Below are 14,205 nucleotides of genomic sequence, written 5' to 3'. Positions count from 1 at the left end.
AATTCCTCATGTTATGACCCAACCATGAAATTATTTTTGTTGCTACTTCATAACTAATGTTGCTACTGTTATGAATCGTAATGTAAATATCTGATATGCAGGATGGTCTTAAGCGACCCCTGTGAAAGGGTCGTTTGACTGCCAAAGGGGTCACGACCCACAGGTTGAGAACCGCTGCTCTAGATCCTCATGCCTTCCTTTGGCATCTAGCTTTCCACTATCTACGCTGGCCTGTCCCTAATTCTTAATGGTCCCTGAACACCAAGCAAAGTACTACTCACTATTCTCTTGCAGAAATAATGCTTTCCCTCCTTCCTCATCTTTACCACCCTGGTCCCTACACCTAGAATGCCCTTCCCTCCCACAGTTGGAGGTTCACATAGAATTTCTCCTACTATCCTCCTGTTGTTCCCTAATAAGAACACAGTCTTCCAACGGGAAACGCCTGCAGCACTTTCTCTAGAGCCCTATGTAAGGCAGTCCACTTCTATTAAGCACAGGTTGTGCATATTTTAGCTTCTGTTGCTAACTGTAAGCTTCCCGGGGTCCAAGATCACACCAAGAAATGCCTTATATTGCGTATTGGGTAAGGGAGGAGTAACTGTCAATACCCCCCAATAATTGATGCTTTCCTTCCCCTGTTTTTCCAAAGCCAAATGTCCATGCACTCCTATGGTTATTTAGCAAACACTATATGATTGTGAACTGAAGTAAAGGATTTTCCTCGGTGCACCAGACATGACTCTGATGACGTTCGTTTCAGAATTCCATCCAGTCTCAACACTCTGATAGTGTCTGCTGCAAGTATACCAGCAAGAACTCTACAAACGCTTATGGTGTACAATGGATAAATAAAGACCATTTGAAACTGACCAGCTTCAGCTTTCTGCTGGCAAACTACCCTTGCTACCAGCAGTTCCCTCTGAGCATACCAATTTGCAAGGATATTTGTGGTACTTTTATAGAAATGTAAAATCCAAACATTTAAAAGTCTCAGTGAATTGCCAAGTATTTTTCAAACCTACATAAATATAACAAGATACAGCCCTACCACAGCATACAAACTTCTTATTATCAAAAAAGCATACAACGCTTTTGCTTTTCTTATCAAGAAAACATGTTCTATTCAAGCATATCTCCCATATTCAGAGCCCCAATGATTTGATTCCAAAGGCAGAAAATATTAAAGAAAGACAAGTATCACATGATCTCACTCATATGTGGAATCAAATAAACAAACTAAACTGATGAACAAAATAGATCCAGAGATATTGAAGCATGGAACAGACTGACGAATTTCAGAGGGAAGGTGAGGGGTGGGAAGAGATTAACTTATATGCATATATGCATAACCCATGGACAGACACTAGTGCAGTGAAGGTCTGGGGAGGGAATTGGAGAGGGATGGAGAGGGGTCAGTGTGGGGAGGAAAGGGGGACATCTGTAATACTTTAAATAATAAAGATTAAAAACAAAGAATTCATCTCTAACCTGCGGGTATCATATAATGATATCCACTAAAATAAGCTGTTTGATTAGCACAATATTTATAGAGTTTACCATGTACCAGGCATGATGCCGATATAAGCCATATTATTTGATGAATTATCTTATCTTCATCTGCATTACCTCTTTCATTTCTCATAACAGCTTTACAAGACAGGCCTTATTATTTTCCCCCATTTGAAGACAAACAGAAACTCACAAAGGGTGAGTAAAAATTTCCCAAAGTCAGACAACCTAAGAGTCTGGGAGCAGGGATTTGAACTCAGGGAGTCGGACTGGAGTGTGTGCTCATAGCGACGAGGCGTTTCTTCTGCGAAAGGTCCAACCCTGACACACCAGCCTTTCACTCGTCATCTAAGTAAGGCACACATGGAAGGTAAAGAAAAACAGGTGTAAGCTCTCAGCAATGATGACACTGGTATTGAAATGAAACCCTGGTAACAAAGACAGCCTGGGGAGGCACAGTGGGCACGTATCACTAGGCTCAATACCACCTCTGCCATTCACTAGCTCTGGGACCTCAGACCTAATTTCTTTGGGCTTCTACTTCCACACTCCCAGAATATAACTCGTTATTAGGAAGAAATGATGTATAGAAAAAAACATGAAAAACTAGAAAGCGGAAGGTAAATGGAACCCAAGGGGAACAGTGAAGATTCAAGATAACAGAAAAGCATTTCCATCAGGCAGTCAGATGGAAGGCTAGCTCTTCACTCCTTGAAAGACGTGGGTCCTGTAACTCCCCAGGAGGGTAGATCTTTAACCTCCCACCGTGCTCTGCCCTTCATCTAGATCTGTGCCTAAAGCGAGGCTCCATTACTTCATGGGAGACACAGGGTACAATCAAGAGCACGTAGTATCTACGAGATACTTCCCTCTGCACATTGTGTATGGGGGCCAAGAGACACTCATGCAACATCCTGTGTAATGGAAGTCCGCTATTTCCACTGCTAAGTGGCTTGCCCAGCATTCCTTTCTGGCTTGTTCTAGTCACAGCCTCACCCTCCTTCCTGGGTTGAACTGCATCTCCTCTGTGCTACCAGGCTACCGCCCGTCCTGCACACCTACTCCATCTAAGCCGGCCCATCAAAGAACGTCATCCTTGTCCACAGAGATGGATCCAAAAGGTGCTGCATGGATGACGCAGGTCAAGTCAGAGTCCTTCTTTACGGCTCTTTGAACGGGAGTTAGGAAGGGCGAAGAGGAAGAAACAGTCTTTCATTCTCTTATCAAGGCTGGCAAAAGGTGGCCTGGAGCTTCTAACAGCCACATCCCTGTCTAGACAGGAAAATCCTGTCTGTGGTAAGAGAGAATCCAGTACCTGATCAAGGAGACACAGTCCTGCCAGCACCCCCAGGAATAGCCATGCCTTGTAGAGTTATGGGTGGCAATAGATCCCCTTTTGCTTATGCAAGTTTGAGATGGGATTCTGACACAACCCCAAATCCTAACTTGTCACAATCCCCTTTCTAAAGGACAACCCTCAGATTCCCTGGACAGAGAAACCAAAACATATGCCAGAAGGATGCAAATGCCTGCAGAAGGCAGAACAGGACGTCCTCCCCAATTTCACTCGTACAATTTCTTATGTTGCCAAGCATAATGGAAAACTATTACTACAAAAGTCTGAAAGCAAGAACAACAATTTTCTCTGGATGTGTGCCACATGTGATTGTAATGACAAAGTCAACAGTCATGGGTATAAAACAGTCCGAACACCTCACAATTTAGCAAATCAATCTTCCTTTCCCCAGAATTAACATTCCAAGCAAAACTTATCTTTACTACTTATAAAATAAAATCCAAACCTTAATATGTTAATTTCCTCCAATTATTAAGATTCTAAAACATCTTAATAATTCCCCTAAGATGGTCTGATTGGTATGGCTCAGTGGTTGAGCATTGATCCATGAGCCAGGAGGTCACAGTTCAATTCCCCATCAGGGCACATGCCTGGGTTGTGGTCTTGATCCCCAGTTGGGGGCATGCAGGGAGCAGCCGATTGATGATTCTTTTTCATCACTGATGTTTTGCTCTCCCTCTCTCTCTCCCTCTCCCTTCCTCTCTCTGAAATTAAAAAAAAAATCCCACAATCCCCCTAAGATGTCTAGAATTGTGATACAATGTGATAATACTATATTCAAGCTAAAAAAATATCACTGATATCACTGTCAAAACATACGTTATTGGTTTCTATAACAAATGTTAACTCCCTGTCCTGCCTCTAACACATCAGTCCTGCTCAAATGTTATTAACACCATCACAGTCAGATTTATCTAGTCTTCTTGTCCCTAAAGGGGCTTTTTAAAACACACACACACACACACACACACACACACACACACACACAAAAACATTCTAATTTTATACTGGCAATCTCGGGTGGTTTTATCACAAAGACTAATATTTGATCATTTAAAAATATAGAGGCAGCACACATGGCCACAAATACATATTCCTATACACATAAATAAATGTATTCATTCATTCCCAGGGACATGTTTTCACAGACCCATTCATCCCCATTAGGAATTGACTTGCTACTAGATAGAAAAGGACATAGTGCAGTCTGAGAAAGGCTTAGCAGTTCCAATGACTAATTCTCTCACCTGTACCTGGGGATGGTGTCTTCCTAAGCCATTTCTAGGAATCTAAGAGCTCATAAGTCAACAGGTTTCATTCACCTCTAACGCAGACCTCAGCTCTTTTTTTCACCACCCAACATCGACTCACTCTTCCTCTGGTGCCAGCCCTCTGACAGTTCCCCCTACACAAAGAATTTCAGATGAGATCGGGCGCGTTCAGGGTGGTATGGCCGTAGACATACACTAAGCATTTCCAACTCGAGGCCCGTGGGCCGTATGCAGCCCACAATGGATATGTTTGTGGCCCAGCCAATATAACGGTAAGAAACATTTCAATAAAAATTTCGTAACTTAACTTTTACAATATCCTGTTATACATAATGATGTATGTTAATGATTACTCATTGATTTCAGCCCTTTGTATTCAGCATGTCTCTATCAAAATAAACCTACGTTTCTATGAAAATTGAGGCTTTTTTTTTTTTGCGGTCCGCATAAACTTAAGCCTTGTTTATTTGGCCCGGGTTAGCCTTTGAGATTGACATGCTTGCCCTACGCAGTCAGTAATTTTCTTATTTTTCGTCCATGTGTCTGATGTAAAAGTGACTTTTCTCCCACCTCCAGAGTGAGCTCATGGTTTATGTCTGGCTCATCAGTGACTTGCAGGCCACCAGCCTGAGTTATTAGTTCATGGCTGTGCAGGCATTCATATGGAGGCAATGAGATGTAATGCAACACGAGCTTGCAAGGATATAGACCTACTAGTAAAGCTGTTGGGAACCTTCTTGCTGCCAACTGGAGCTGAGCATGAGGCAAACATGAGAGAGAGTCGTTGTGGCAAGAGATGGAAAGAAACCATTTGCCCGCTGACCTGTGAGCCACTCTGGTCACTGATACCCAGGCTTTATAGTTAAGTGAGCCCCCAGATTTCCTTTATCCAGAAGCCAGCCTGAGTCATGTCTGCAATTATTATCCGTAACCAAATTCTAGCTGATATGCCCTGCTTTCCTCCTTTTTCTTCCTTTCTTTCTTTACCTTAAGATCAGCATAGGGAAACTGGTAGTGATATGAAAAGTGGGAAGGTTAATTCCAAAAATGTGATCAATAAGGAGTCAAACACTGTGACCTACGAAGTGACTGTGGGGACAGAGCATGAGTGGAGCTGGAAGAGGGCATAGAGGGGATAAATGGTGATAGAAAAAGTAAAATAAGTATACATTTTTCCAATAAAAATTAATTTACACTATGTAGTATAAAATAACCATCTTATAAAATATAAGCATTTGATCAAAAGCCTCAAAGTGACTGAGTGAAGTACTATAAATTGAAGTTGAATTCAAGAACTTTATCAGAAGACAGCATTTTTATCACACAATTATGCCTTTTATCACCAATCCTGTACATTTTATTTTTAAATTGAAATAGATCTGGGGAGTAGAATCATGATCCCAATTGATTCAGATTTAAACTGCCTTGTTTGTTGTTGGTGTTAATCCTCACCCAAGGATATAAATTTTTTTCCATTGATTTTTAGAGAGTGTGGGAGGGAGGAAGAGAAAGAGAGAGAAAGAAACATCGGTGTGAGAGAGACACATAGATTTGTTGCCTCCTGTATGTGTCCGGACCACAGCGGGGATTGAACCTGCAACTCAGGTACATGTCTTTGACTGGGGATCAAACCTGTGACCCTTCGGTGCACAGGCCAACAATCTCACCACTGAGCAACACTGGCCAGGGCAAGAACTACCTTGATTTTTAAGATTTGTCACCGTTAATTTATAATAGAAATACTTATGACCTTAACAATAATGTTAAATTACATGTTATCTCAAAAGTAATCCATTGAAAAAATATGCATACACTTATACACATATATGTATATAAATAGGATGAATTTATATGTAGAGCCTCATTTTTTAATTAGACAACTTTCCAAACAGATAACCTTTGATCTAAAAATGCAACATTTTTGACCCACAAACCTCAAGTCTTCAAAGCACAGAAATATAAATATCTATGGTCAATCTCACATCTGAAGGGAAGTAAGAAGGCATATGGCATTTGTTAGTAAGCATACTGTCCTTTATAGCGCCCCGCACTGGGAGAGCGAGCTCGGAAAGGAAACCCTTGCTGGTAATTGTTGAGACAGAGAACATCCCGAAGAGCTCCTTCAGAACCTGGCCTAGAAGAGGTCCTGCCGAGAAAAGCCAGATGACACCCAGGTATCAGCGGGGGCACAGGCACAGTGACATTGCTCAGATGTCAGCGTCAGACACTGACGCTTGTTTGGCCTCATCTCCCACCGGCCCAGTCACCAGCCACTGGAGAGGGAGCATGACGTCTTCCATCTCTCCTCCTGCCTGGGCACAGGACCAGTGCTCCCGCCTGACATCTCCTCCCAATTTCTTCTCTAACATTTCTCCCTGCCCGTCAATATCCAGCTCAGACACAGCCTCATCTGTGACTTTCTCTCCATTTCCCCAGGACTGAAGCAAGCAGTCCCTACCCTGTGGACTCCCCACATTGTCTACTCACCTCTATTACACAACTCCTACCAGGGGGGCTTTAAAACACGAATACATTTAATACTTTAATATGTCAATCTATGCAACTTGCTTTTAATTGAGATGCAATTGACATACGGCATTCTATTTGTTTTAGGTATACAACCTAATGATTTGGTACATGTATACACTGTGAGATGATCATCGCAATAACATTCATCACCATACACAGTTACTAAACTTTTCTTTCTGATGAGAACTCCTAAGATTTTTCTCTTAGCAAATTTCAAATAGACAACACAGTATTGTGGACTGTAGTCACCATGTTGTACATTACATCCCCAGGACTTACTTATTTATCTTAGACCTGAAAAGAACCTTGTTATGTTATTTTTTATCTGGCCCAGTGCCTGGCAAAGGCACTCCACATGTTGGTGAATAAATGAGTAAATGAGGATCTGTCAAGAGAACTTAGTGCAAACAAAGTCTAGCAAAGTCAGAAAGTACATGTGCACTTGGCCTGTGTCCAGGGTGGTTTTCATATGCACACAAACAAATGGTCAGAGAAACTATTTCATAATAGACACCTTTCAAACCCTGAATCCAGAGCACTTTTCTGCTTTGAACAAAAAAGAATAAACACTGACTCTGGCTGGTGTTTCCCAGTAATTAGAGCATCGGCCCACGCACTGTAGGGTTGGAGGTTTGATTCCTGGTCAAGGTCATGTACCTGGGTTGCAGGCTCACTCCCTGACCCTGCTCCCCCTGTTGGGTGGGGGTGGGAAGAAAGAACTAGATGTGTCTCTCTCACTTCGATGTTTCTCTCTCTCTCTCTCTTCCCCTCCCTCCCCCATCTCCCCCTCTCTCTGAAAAGCAATGGAAAAAATATTCTCAGGTGAGGGTTAAAAAAACACAGACTAAACATTGATGTGTGGTCCTGAAACAACTGTGCTGCAAAATCAGGCTACATGCAACCTTATTTTTAAAATCATTAAAATAAGTTTATTACAGTCATATTATATGTCACATATTCAGGATGCTGGCGCTTCCTTTATTAACTGCAATAGAGACAAACTGTGGAAAATGCTAGTAAAAGTGTTTTGACCTGTTTTATAAGAATATTATAAACATCCCCCCAAAGCCCATTAGCATGCAGAGTTGTCTAACACATACTAAGCAATTCTTCTTCTAAAAGAGGGTAATTAGGTAGGGTAAAGGGCGGTGTGCCGTGGTAACCAAATAACCTCATTTTCTCAAACAACTGTTCCCTCTCAAACAAATGGCCTGAGGCAGAGGGAGAATGGCTGATTTTCAACTTATGTGACCACTAATGACTACTTCACTCAAGGGCAAACAGTGGTTTTCAGCAGCACCAGTTCAAAGGGGTTTGCATAAATTTACTGAAAAAGCCACACTATGACATTAAGATAAGAGCTGTTTGGGGCTATAAACCCTCTCACCTCCTGCAACTCCACATCTGTGAGGAAAACCTACTTAGATTGAGTTTGTACATGGTTTTATTTCATCTGCTAAGAAAAAGTCTTCAAAGATTTTTTGCCCCCAATGCACAGGTCTGTAAGAAAGAGGCTGTACAAACCATTAGCTGTTGCCTCCAATTTCGCTCTATCAGGCCTTTCCCGTCCTGGAACATCGCAGAAGGCCAGGCAGGGCCACCCGAGGAGTCTCTGAGGGTGTGGAATGACTCCTGTGTCTTCTGTGAAGCAGACATTTACCAAGCACCCCTTTAACCCTGCCTGTGTCCTGGTCTTTATCTAACCTACCTTCTGCCCACTCCATCCCCTCTCACTTCCTCCTGCCCCAAACTACTCATTTTAAAATGTTTCAAGTCTGTAGAAAGAATAGTACAATGAACAACTGTACAGGCTTCCGTTATTCACTATGAGCACCTTTCTCCTGATTCCTTGGTGGTGCTGGAGCCCTGCCTGAGGCCAGCTGCGCTCTTGGGACCCAGCACTTTACCCAGCTTTTGCCAGACTCCGGCTCAGCTGGCGGGGTTCCGTGTACCGTAACCCCGGTCACAGTCGCTGCTTTGGCCAAGTGACCCAGGGCCACCACACCACCTTCCTCAGATTTTGAGCATCACTGTTGTCTGAAGTCTCTCCTTGCCTAACGAACATGTAACCATTCCCAAACATATCAGTTTGGTCCAATAAATACTAAGTATTTTAGTACGTGTATGAACTTGGGCAAATGAATTAACCTACCTAGGCTTCCACTCAACACCTAGTAAGTGGGGATACAAACAGCACTCCCCCCAGTGGGTTGTGTTAAGGATGAAATAAAGTGCTTACCGGAGTGGCTGGCACACTGTCAGAATTCAATGAACGTTAGGTGTCACTATTGTGTGTGTTCAAATATGTCCTTTGACGATGACTGAGTTTCCCACAAGCTGGCACAGCTGTGCAAGCATTCAAACCTCCCCTCACCCAGGGTGCTGCATCAGCGCTCCTCCTGGCACAGAGAGCCCTGTGATCTGGTGCCTTCTGCGCCTCCAGCCTCATCTCCCAACCACCGCGCAGTACACCCTGATTCCACACACAGGCTCCTCACCATCCTCGAAATACACTGTGTACCTCCAATTCCAATTTTTAAATTATTCTTAATTTAATTTAAATTTATAATTAAAACATTTAAAATTTAAAATTATTCCTAGAATAAATGCTCAATTACTCTCTATTCTTACTATTCAGCATAAAACCATAAAACATCACTTCCTCAGGGTCAGCACAGGGTCAGTCCTTTGCTCCTCTACTAAAACTCACATGTCCCTCACAAATGGCTGTTCATATGTCAGTAAGTCATGCCTTGCTTTACAACTTCCCTAGTAGCTGCTTCCTATCTAATTGTTTCTTTATGACCCAGTCTGATCCTCTGATCCCTTCTAGGTGATAGTGCTCAATCATGAGCAAGCATTAGAATGCCTTAGGAATTGTTTCCAAAATGCACATGTCCAGCCCTCTGATGCTAACAGCACACTTAACTGTCCAATCTTTAATAGAGATTGCTACTGGACTCCTTAAACACATGCTGCTTAGTACAGGAATGTTACTTGAAATTACTCCCTGGAAAGGGTAATCAACTGTATGATCCTCACCTTGGTGCACCAGCATCCTCATCACATAAATCAGCAAGAGATGACACATGACATTTGACTCTCACCCCCCACTCCCACCCCCCACCAAGTAGCTAATACAGAGCAGGGTATTGGGATCCACCCGCTGGCTTTTCTCCTAGCTACAGCTCTCCTTGTAATTGTCAAGGAGAAAGATTAAGTGAGAATCCTAATTCCACATCCTTTTTTGGTATTAAAGTTCTATAAGCTTAAAGTAGTAACTTTAGAACTCAATAGAGTTAATAGTTCACTATGAGAAATGAAGGTATAAAATTTATTTTTAAATACCAGCTTAAATCTCGATACATATTGAAAGACACTGATTTAGCCCTGGCCGGTTTGGCTCAGTGGATAGAGTGTCGGCCTGAGGACTGAAGGGTCCCAGGTTCGATTCGGTCAAAGGCATGTACCTTGGTTGCGGGCACATACCCAGTAGGGAGTGTGCAGGAGGCAGCTGATCGATGTTTCTGTCATTGATGTTTCTAACTCTCTATCCCTCTCCCTTCCTCTCTGTAAAAAATCAATAAAATATATTTTTTAAAAAAAGAAAGAAAGACACTGATTTAGGCTTATAATTATTTTTAAAAAATGGTTGTTTTTAAATATAAGAGGGAAAAAGGTGAAAGGAAAAGCTGAAAGTCACACAATACAAACACACACACATATGCACAAATGTGTGTGTGTACTCATAGCTGCCATGAAGGTAAGTAGATATGCACCAGTTCACAGTTATTTACCTATCAGAAAAATTATGCTAAAGTGAAAACCAAATCCTGGGTTATACTGGTAAATTTAATCTATAAAACCCCAAGCCTTTTAAACATTTTATGAATCTCTGCTATGTCCTAAGGTATAAGTTATGAAGACCTTAAAAGGAGCTTTTATACTTTGGAGAGACTGAATAATCTAAATAGATTTTTTTATGATGAAGAAGATTAAAGCAGGCTCATAATTAAGATATTACTCTAATGTATTAGGTTGATTACAAAAATACATAAAGTTATTCCATTTCTTTATGAATCATATTGACACATGAGGAAGTGCATCTTTTTATTTTAATATTCTGGAAAAAGATAGTTTTCTGTCTTTTTGCTATATGCTAGTGTTTCAGTTGAATTTTTTATTGTAAGTCTATCTTCACATTAAGTATTTACAATATAAGAAAAAAATTGTATACAAATCTAATTATAATAGAGTCGCCACCTGTTATGGGTTGAATTGTGTCTCCCCTCCCGCCACCATCAAATTCATAGGTTGAAGTCCTAACCCTCCATACTTCAACTCAGAATGTAACTTTACTTGAAGACAGCGTCAATTAAATTAAATTAGGTCATTAAGATGGGCCCTAAACCCATTTGACTGATGTCCTTATAGAAAGGGGGAAATTGTCCACAGACACACCGCAGAGAAAACTCCATGTGAACGTGAAGATGGCCAACTGCAAGCCAAGGAGAGCCATGGAATAGACCTTCCCTCACAGCCTCAGGACAGATCCTCCTTCCTTCACTTGCTGCAACTTGATTTCAGACTGTCAGCCTCCTGAACTGTGGGCCAGTAAATTTCTGTTGTTTAAGTTACACAGTTTGTGGTACTTTGCTTTGATGGCTCTAGCTATCAAAAAAAAATCATCTATGTTATTTATTTTTCTTTCAAATGAGTGGTTAGCCTCTTTGGGGTTCTGGGGGTTGTTTAAAAAATATAAAACAATTGGATATTTTTCAATTTTCAGATATAGCGCCTAACCAAAGAGAAATCAACAAATCTGTCCATGGGAGTAAACATCCAAACTGAAATAAACTTCAAGGTCACATTTATAGGGAAAAAAGGCCCTGTGCTCAGAGAAAATACAAGAATCATTAATTGGCTGCCTCCTGCACACCTCATAACCCAGGCATGTGCCTTGACCAGGAATCGAACTGTGACCTCCTGGTTCAGTTCAATGTTCAACCACTGAGCCACTACTTTCTAAAAAAGAAACACTGGTATGGTCACAATGCCTGGCCTCTCGGAGAGGATGGAGAGAAGAAAGCTGAGTCAAAGCAAAGTGTCCTTGTCAGAGGTCCAAATAATTAAGCTGTCCCCTGGGCCCTCCCGTCACCAGGAGAAGCTAGAACTTTCTACACATATTGAGGCCACAAGGAAATGTGAAGGGAGATGTGAAGCCCTAAGCCAAGATAATTCTCTAAAACTTGATGACAGTTTGGAGGGATGACACAGATGGTGAGATGGTGGTAGGGGACAGAGACTTCCTGAAGAGCTTTAACTACATTTTCTCTATTATGAGTCAATGGAAGACTCTACAGAGCTTCTCCCCTCCTCCTGTGATCATCTTCCTGTGTTTTCCCTCCTTCGTCCTCCAACTGTAAAATAAGCAGATGGTGAGAGGAAGCATGATAAGATCGGGGGCGGGGATGGGGGACTCAGATGTTTTTCTCAACCTCAGGTCTTTGTAATAAACACACATGCTTGGTCACAAATGTGGAATAATGATGAGATAACAGTGGAATACTTCCTTGTTGAACCGAACTATAGCCAATATTTTTGAGACATAAGCCAACATCTCTAAAAAGACTTCTTTAGCATCTGATAATCATCAGACATAAAGACTTCCAGTAAACAAAGCAATAAGGAGAGAAACTGACATTGTTTATATCTATAAAGGACAAAATAGGGAAGAAAGAACTATTCCTCAGTTGGACCAGACTACCACTTGGGTACCAGGCCAGGAAGACCTGAGACACATGAATAACTAACCTTGAGCTAAGTAACTGATCTTCAGCAGCACTCCTAAAAGTTTAGGATTCAACTGAAACATATACTTTTTGTAAATTCAGTATTTAATGCAAACCCATTTCATTAGTAATACGATTGTTTCATATTAGGCCACTTGTGAACTTTTAATTAATCTAGTGGGGCTAATTCAGTCTATAACTTCTAAGACTTTGCATGGATTGGTCAAAGAGAACATGAATAATAATAGGAGACAATGGGGCATAAATGGAAAGTATATTATAATTTGAAATATACCTTGGAGTCCAAGAAACTAAAAACACCTGCACAAATAATTCTGAGTTTTAAAATGTTATATTTATATCAGTGGAAAAAGATATTCAAAGATAAAAATGATCATAATAATTAGAGAATCTAATCAAACCTAGTTTATAAGGTAGCTGTTTCAATACATGAAAACAATCTGGGAATGAGGAAGATTTCATATCTAATCATGGCCCTGTTCTCCCACAAATATATATATTAATATATTAAATATACATAAATATATTAAAATATTATATCAATATATTAAATATATTAAAATATATATTAATATGTGTATATTTTAAAAAACACTGTGAAGCTAGTAACACATTGAAGTACAAAATCTAACTTTTAATACTTTCTAAAGTACATATGTCTCCTAAAACAAAAACTTTCCTAGTATGATATAGGGTTATACTATAGAAACAACAAGGGGCTTCTTTACTGAAAACCTCAATATTTTTATATTGATATATTTAATAAGAGTTCTTAAGAGGTCTCAGAACAAAGTCTACCATTCACAAAATCTAAGTGAATGCCTAATAAGATAGAAAGACATTTATAGGAAATCACAGTGGCAATAAATCTACCGCATTATTATTTATAGTTGTGTTTGTGATGAATACAGCATTGCAAGGCAACAAGCCAGGATTTAAGGGCTGAAAGATTTATCCAACCTTAAACATATCAGTCTACACAGGCCTGGAGTCTGTAATCATTATCGCAGTTTAATCTGTCTTTGCAAAACAAAACTGAAAAATAGACTGTGTGTCTATGTGATTAATCATTCGCATTTAAAGCCAAATTGAACTAATAAAAGGTCCAAAAAGGCAGCACCAAGAACATGGTACTGGAAAACGATGGAATTTGTTTAGAATACTATGTTCTGAAAGTGTCATGCAACCTTCTGTTAAGTATTTCGTTCATTCCATTCTGTCGTCTCACTTTGTATTCTGGAAGCCCTCAGAAGCAACAGGGTTATTTCATTACAACCACAACATATGCTGGTGAGCAACATACCCAGAGCAGCTGCCGAGTAGTCTCCTGTGAACCCCCCAAAATAATGGCACTTGAAAATTCCCCAAAGAATTATTGATTCCTAAGGCTCAACTTTCTGTGCGAAAGACACCAGGGTACAACAGGGAGACCCATAAAAATTATCTAGGGAAACAGCCTGTGAGTCCTGGCCATATATGGCAGAGCATAGAGTAGCCCTCAGATAACAGTATACTCTGAATGGAAGCTGCCATGCTGTGGAATCACCAATGTAGAGCAAACTGGCCATCATCTCATTAGCATTTGGTGTTCACCTTAGGAATGCTGCCAGGTACATAAATGTAGCTAGGGAGAACACATTTATGTCTTTAAGAAAATGAAGAAACTTTAAAAAATTAAAACAGTGAGGGGAAGGGAGTAGAGGGGAGGGGAGGGGAAGGAAGG

This window comes from Myotis davidii, unplaced genomic scaffold (genome assembly GCF_000327345.1).
Source record: "Myotis davidii unplaced genomic scaffold, ASM32734v1 scaffold376, whole genome shotgun sequence".
Lineage (NCBI taxonomy): Eukaryota > Metazoa > Chordata > Mammalia > Chiroptera > Vespertilionidae > Myotis > Myotis davidii.
Note: the sequence above shows the minus strand (reverse complement) of the source record.